The sequence below is a fragment of the Myotis davidii genome, unplaced genomic scaffold, assembly GCF_000327345.1.
Source record: "Myotis davidii unplaced genomic scaffold, ASM32734v1 scaffold392, whole genome shotgun sequence".
NCBI lineage: Eukaryota > Metazoa > Chordata > Mammalia > Chiroptera > Vespertilionidae > Myotis > Myotis davidii.
Window position 1 is genome coordinate 2,896,888 of NW_006284244.1, and position 7,722 is coordinate 2,904,609.

A 7,722-nucleotide genomic window follows, 5' to 3' on the forward strand; every position below is an offset into this window, starting at 1 on the left:
GCTTGGTTTGCCTGCTGCCTCTAGAACACTTGCTGCAAAACAGACGCTGAACACTATCCTCTCCAGATTTCTTTCAGTTAGCAAAAAAGGGGTACGAAATTTCATGAAAGCGAAGTGGAGTAATGCAAACTCATGAAGAGCAGAGGGACACCTGTAGGTACCCACCTACTAGCAAGTAGGTTACTAATTGCTCACCTCTGAGGGGCTATCTATAAATACACAGAGGTCTTCCCAATGGTTCTTAAGCCAGGGACTGGCTTACACAAGCATCCATCATAACCAACATTCAGTTTCAACTAACCTGAGGCAAGTCATAGCCACCTTAAACCATTGCCTTAGATAAGCATTGTGATACATTAAGATAAGGCTCTCTTGATTTGTCTTAATGAAATGTTAAGTTGAAGTGAGATCCTTTTTGTAGCACTTTTCTTTAAATATGTTAATCCAATAAAAGAACATTCTCCTTGATTTCTATGAGATTATCTATGTACCAGGGGAAAATCCTTTATTATTCACTTGTTTTCTGAAAGTTTTACTGAATTATAACAGTTGCTTCTACTTTCACAGAGTCAGTCTATTGGGACTCAAAGTTCTGCTACTTTGTCTACAGTAAACATGGGATAGGAGATAATATTCAGATCATTCCTTTTGCTGAAAGCGGTGGTAAATATGAACAACACTGCCAAGGAAGCAGGCAAAGTGGTCCTTAACTGCCATTCTCTTCCTTTACATGTGATCAGATACAATAAAATTGTTTAAGCTTAATTTGGAAAGGTTTAGTTAAATATATTAATTTAAACTTTGTTAATTACATAGCAAAACAATAATCCTTTTGTAAAATTTATATATTTTTCAGTCACTGGCAAAACCATTAGAGGAGAAATCAAATAATAATTAGAAACAATTTCATCAATCACTTAGAAATAAATCCTAAGTCAGCACCTGCCTGTATTATAAACGCCAGTGGAGGTAGCCTAAAGATTGATTTCTGCTCTAACCAGTTTGGCTCAGTGGATTAGAGCATCAGCCTGTGGACTGAAGGGTCCTGGGTTCAATTCCAGTCAAAGGCACGTACCTTGGTTGCAGGCACTCAGCCCTGCTTGGGGCATGCAGGAAGCAATCAATGGATGTCTCTCTCACATTGGTGTTTCTCTCCCTCTCCCCTCCACTCTCTCTAAAAATCAATGGAAAAAATGTCCTCGGGTGAGGATAAAAATAATAATAAAGATTTACTTTTTTCAAATGTAGGCTGTTCCATAAATAGAGATTTGAAGAGAGTTTAACTCTCCAAATTTGGCGCCAGATGAATTAAAGACAGTATATTTTTTGTAAGCTCATAGAGCAAAATATTATTAACATAATGTTGGAGATAACAGCATAAACCCTTGAAGAAGCTGAGAAAAGAGAGACTATTGTAGAAATGTCACAATATATCTAAAATGTGTACATTTATAAGTCCTTTATTATTGATTATTACTCTATTACTCTTGCTTGGTTTTTCATTTTTGATAAAATAATATAAATAGATAACTAGCTAGCTAGTAACATGGGTATTTTTTTGGACCTGGAATTTGCCCGTATTTCTTTCATACCATTGTTCCAATTTCACAATTCAAAGAAGAGATCTCATCATTACCCCAGTGAGAGCAAGGCAGCCACTGAAAGTAAAGGCATGGCCAAGAATGGCATCCCAATATTCCCTCGGTCCTCAAAGAGTGCAAACCAGAAAACTCTTTTGAATCAACATAGGAACATGATCTCTGGGCAATAAACAAACAGGGAAGGTGGAAAAAGGAAGGCAAGGAAGAGAGGGCAATTCTGAGGGTAGAAGAGGAGAAAATAAAATGCAAGAAAAAAGGTAAAGTCTCCGTGAGAGACACACACTGGGTGAACCAGACGTGAGTTTTGGGAGTTACAGGACGCATTCTTTCTCTACTTAGAATGTTGATTTTGAACATTTCAAAACATAAAACCAAAACATCTCATTAGCCAAGGGCAGAGTCCCTTGATCTCAGACTTGGTCAGGTCCCCACCCTTCATTTTCAGCCCTCTTGGGAAGATTTTTTTTTTTTTTTACATTACAAAAGTAATTGCTACAGAGGTCAAAAGATAACAAAACTATAAATTATGCCGTTGAGCAAACTACAGTCAAGAGCTGCTGAAAGGGCGCTGGCAAAAATCTCCACTCTAAAGAAAACTCTATTCTGTGGCCAAAAGTGCAGGTAGCAAAAACAGGAAGTGTAAATTTGACAGCTGACCTTCAGCTCCTTTTGGTCCTTATCACCGAGTGTGGAGACTGTTATTTTTGTACCACCACCACCTCTTCCTCTTTCAAATGGGTAAAAAAAACAGTTTCCTGCTTTCAGAGACAATGTCTCCACCAATCACAGTTCATTACTTGGCTTAGGGATGGGCACATGACCCAAATCTTGACAAACACAGTAACACATGACCCTATCCCCCCTATGGTAACTGGCCCAGGGATGGATACTGAGTTCAAAACAGACCCATCAGCCCTGGCTGATCTGACTCAGTGGATAAAGAGTCGCTCTGGGGACTGAAGGGTCCTAGGTTCGATTCTGGTCAAGGGCACATGCCCAGGTTGTGGACTTGACCCCCAGAAGGGGGCGTGTGCAAGAGGCAGCCAATCAATGATTCGCTCTCATCATTGATGTTCCTCTCTCTCCCTCTCCTTTCCTCTTTGAAATCAATAAAAATATCTTTAAAAAAAACAACAACAATAGACCAATCAAAACTCTTCCAATAACTTTTACAGGAAAAGTCCCTGTCTCCTTCAAGGATTGCAAGTGCTTAAATCTTGTACTTTTGGTCCTTTCTCTTCCAGTATGTGAAGACAGACTGACTGAGAATGGAGTCAACTACAGGGAAGCAAGCCTACAGAGGTGGAGCCAAAGTGACATAATGGCATTGCTCAGAGTCTGGATAAAGACTAATCCTGAAATTTTTAGTAACATAATGCAAACATTTTCTTTACCAGATTGTTACAGTCATTGGCTAATTATTTGTGGTCACCGGAAACTGAGTCTTACAGTTACGCTTTGTGGTATAAATCCCACTATTTTTTTAATTTCTGCCACAATTTATTAGGAAAATATTTTGTTAAGGCGCAACTGGAGCAGAATTGTAATATTCCTAGACATGTAGACATGATGTAATACGGGTCTGTATCATCTGCTCTTCTCAAAGCTCATATAAATCCAGACTAACCCTCAGAGAAAAGAGGAAGGGCATCTCTTCTCTATAATATAATGACCATTTAACATTCTAAGTTATTCTTTGGGTTGTCTAATAGAAATATTTCTTTTTCATTAATCTTCACCCGAGGATATTTGTTCATTGATTTTTTAGAGAGATGGAAAGAGAGAGGGGAAGACAGAGAGGAACATCAATGTGAGAGAAAACCATTGATTGATTACCTCCTGCAGGAGCCCTGACCAGGGCCCAGGCCGGGGAGGAGCCTGCAACCAAGATACATGCCCTTGACTGGAATCAAACCCGAGACCCTTCGGTCCTCAGGCCAATGCTCTATCCACTGAGCCAAACGGACTAGGGTAGAAATATTTTTAATGTCATAAATATTGAAACTGGAAATTTTGTCCTTCCCATAACTTGTGCCTTGGGACAAAAGAGAATGTAGCTTTGAAATAATAATAAAAAAACATACTGGAATATTTGCAGGTTTTCTTTGTACACAGGTGCATGGGTACCCACACACCCACCATCCATCTCCATAACACACAATATTATTTTAACTAATCTTTCTCTGCTGCAATACTTATATCACTCCTAGCTATAACAGAGCACTATAGCAGACACTACTGTTTATCTGCACAGCTACAATGTGCCTCCCCTTCTTCCTTAAAACGCAAATCATTTGTTTAGGTAACCAATCTGCATGTGCTGCGATACAGATGAGCCCTTAAAAAGGCTTGGGGATGAGTAAAGAATTCCCTAAGCCAATCTAGGTCACTTCCCCTCACCAGTGGTTGAGGTAAGCATACCACAGAAATAGCCATATCATCATCCACAGCACCAGGCAAACCTTCTTATCTGGTCTTAGCAGGGCTCCACAGTGCATCTTAAAAAGGTACCAATGTCTTTTGTTTAATCTATCTTTTTCTGGCCATCATGAACAGGACCAAAATTCTGAATTAAAGTCCAACACCCAACTGCTTATTCTCAGTTCTGCAGATTCAGGCCGGGAATTAACATGTAAGTAAAGGGTTTCATGGGACACCTTTGGCTCTCTCACGGCTAAAATTTAAGATCACTCATGCCAAACAGTGCCTAGTGGTACCTTTTCTTTCTTTCATGTTCTTTTAAGGGGCTCATGAAAATATTTCTTTTTTGAAAATAGATTCTTATGATGCACTTATGCATCTCCAAGGTCATTATCAGCTAAGTAAACAATAATGTCTTCCTTTATTTCAATTGTATGGTCATGCAACTAAGGAATACTTTATGTTGTTGTCAAAAACAATTGTTTCCTTATAGTTTTATCATCCACAGCCTATCCTGGCAATGTAAAATTGATGTAAGAAACCTATACCATCCTTGAAAGCTATATCTACTAGAGCAAAACACAGACAGTGAATATTTGAATTTTTGAGGTCTGCTTGGCAGGGTAAATTCATCTTCACACAATTCTCCACAACAAATTAATAACAATTATTTATAGACCACTACCAGATACACAGTTATGATATGAGCTATAAAATGGTCAACAAAGCTATCTAACTATAATCAGTTACAGTAATAACTGTACTCCGTATTTACCATATCCTGGGACTGGTGGCATTTTGTTTTATTTGACTGTTTACTTGTCTGTCTGCCTCTTTTTCCAGATAAATTAATAACAATTATTTATAGACCGCTACCAGCAAGATACACAGTTATGATATGAGCTATAAAATGGTCAACAAAGCTATCTAACTATAATCAGTTACAGTAATAACTGTACTCCGTATTTACCATATCCTGGGATTGGTGGCATTTTGTTTTATTTGACTGTTTACTTGTCTGTCTGCCTCCTTATCCAGACTAAGCTACACAAGGGTATGAGCCATTTTCCACTCACTGCTGTCATCCTATTACCTACCACAGTGCTCATGCTCAAGAAGTGCTTGTTGAATGTAAGAGTAAATAAATGAGCAAATACTAATGCCACATTAATTCTATTATAAACTGCAGGAAAAGATGAAAATGTTCAAAACATTTTTTAATTTTAAAGAAAATTAATAATTTTTATCACCCATAGATTACATGAAATAATAAAAACAATGTCTTGACTGTGAAGTTAAAAAACTTTTTTAATTTTAAAGAAAATTAATAATTTTTTATCACCTATAGATTACATAAAAACAATGTCTTGACTGTGAAGTTAAAAAATACAAAACTAAAACCCACGATAATTATCATATGCATGCTAATCAGAAGTGGGGTTATCTGTAGTTAACCAGCTTGGACCATAGAACAAAAACACCCACCAGTGTTCTCTTTGCAACAGCATGACATTACTATTTTATTGCCATCATTATTGCCCAGGCAATTAACTTTACTCCTCTTTACATGAACTTCCCAAAAGAACTGCTAACTTCTTCAACTGAAAGTATTAACATTGATGAAACTCTTCCCTGAAATACCCTGTTTCCACCAATTGTAAACTATTTAATCCTGATCCTTTACCCATCTTAATCAAGTCTCCACATTGAAAGACCCATTTTTGCCTTTGCTTTTCCTCCTCAGAGTCTACTAAAACTGTTAACATGGTCTTCTCTGTCACCAAGGTAAGCAATAGACTCAATTCTGTCTTATCAGTGTAAGTGTGGTGGTATCTGGGGAGTTAGTATTCCACAGTAGTTAAAATATTCTCAGGTAACTTCATATTTTGGGAAGGGAATAAACAGTGATTGATTTTAGATATTAAGTTAATATGCATTTCTAGGTAGCCTTTAGAAACAGACTATTTATTAAGGTAAACAAATGATCTAACCTATCTGCATTGACATGAACTAACTTTAAAAATATATTTTTTAGTTTTGCTTGTTTTGAAGTGCATAGTAAGTCACAAAAGTAAACACTCAGTATTATCCCATTGATACATATTTCAAAACAGGCAAACAATAATTCACTTTTTATAGGACAGTACATATGGAAATATATGCATAAAATTATAGAGAAAATCAAGCCATGAAGTGAAAAAAAGCTTAAGACAATGATTAGATATGCAGGGATAAGAGGGGTAATCAGGGAAAAACAAAAGGAAGGGACTTCAGAACTATTATTGAAAAAGTCACTTTTTTTTAAGTTGAGTCTCTTATTGGCTGAGTTGAGTCACAACCTAGGTTAGACATGCTGAATGATAGTTCAATTATTATTATTTAATGATTAACATACATTATATAAATACACACATAACTATGTTCATACACACACACACATATATAACAATTCCTCTCCCATAACACAAATCACTCAGGATGCAGGTATCATGTAGCTCTCTTGGCACTGACCTGTGGGAATTGGAATTAGGGGAAGAGAAAGTGCTAATACTCTGGCTACTGCTACTTTTGTAACATAGTCCTTTGTCTCTGACCCAAGAGGCTCCTATCTTCTATCAGCATTCTTGAACTTGTGGTAGGCTAACGGGCTACTTTGAAATGGTACAATATCTTAAACTTTTCATAACTTTTGAAAATATTAAAAAACCCTATCTATGAAAAGAAGACAACTGGTAGTTTACACCATGGTGAAAAACTAAGATGGATGGTAGGAAAATGAGTTTTAGCATTGGTGCAGGTATAAAATATGAGTGATATATAGGGCAGACACTTCTCAATCTCTATAGATAGCTAGGACAGCTTCTGTTCTCAAAGTCTAAGGTTACAGATGTAAGAAAAAATAACATGACATGCAATGTTTCAGAATGCAGAAATGTGAAAAAAATCTAACCATATTAATGTTAAAGATACAAATTGTGATGACAGCAAGTACAAAGTTTATTTCATCTGCATTGAAATCTTTAGCTGTAATATACCACAAAATGAAAATTCTCTTTTAACTTGTATATCAAAGAAAAAATAATGAACCCTGCAAGGAAGCTCAAGTAAAGTATTTTTATGATATACAAACGCCACTGAAGTGAAAAATCTTCAATAAGACCACCCAACCTTGACAAGTGTATTCACATAGGATTTAAAGAGTAATATTTGTATGACATACAGTAGGTGGTCTTTTGCGTGGATGAAATAATCCATCTGACTTTGGTTCATGAATGCTTCTAGGAGAATTATGGTAAGTTTTACCAGCCAAACCATCAAGTTAGCCTAAATTTCTAATTTTGCTTTCAGATCCATAATTTTTTGTGATGAAATATTAAAACTTCTTGGTCCTATGTGTAGGAATGTATCCATATGTGTACTGTACTTAAGAATTCTAGGTATGATGGCTAATATGTACCCACAGATACTGCATTTTCTTTTAATAATGTATTCTTTATTTTATTGATTGACTGTCAGGAAGCTCCACTGTAAAACGTTCTAATGGTAACAACTTTTCTGGCACAACTGTAGTCCTTCACTTGGTTTTTTATTCTCAATTTCTTATTTTACAGTTTTACTCTATATGTATTTTTTACCAGACTTTTTCTCAAATTATGTTCAGAAGTAGAAAAAAAAAACTAATGGCTGTGTATTTGTATGT

General features: G+C 36.3%; 1 protein-coding gene across 1 annotated transcript in view; it reads right to left on the minus strand.

Annotated features, from left to right (window-relative positions):
- The window catches only part of PDGFC (platelet derived growth factor C), a 182,357-nt gene that overhangs the window by 77,086 nt on the left and 97,549 nt on the right, over positions 1-7,722 (minus strand). The gene's annotated exons all lie outside the window — the stretch shown is intronic.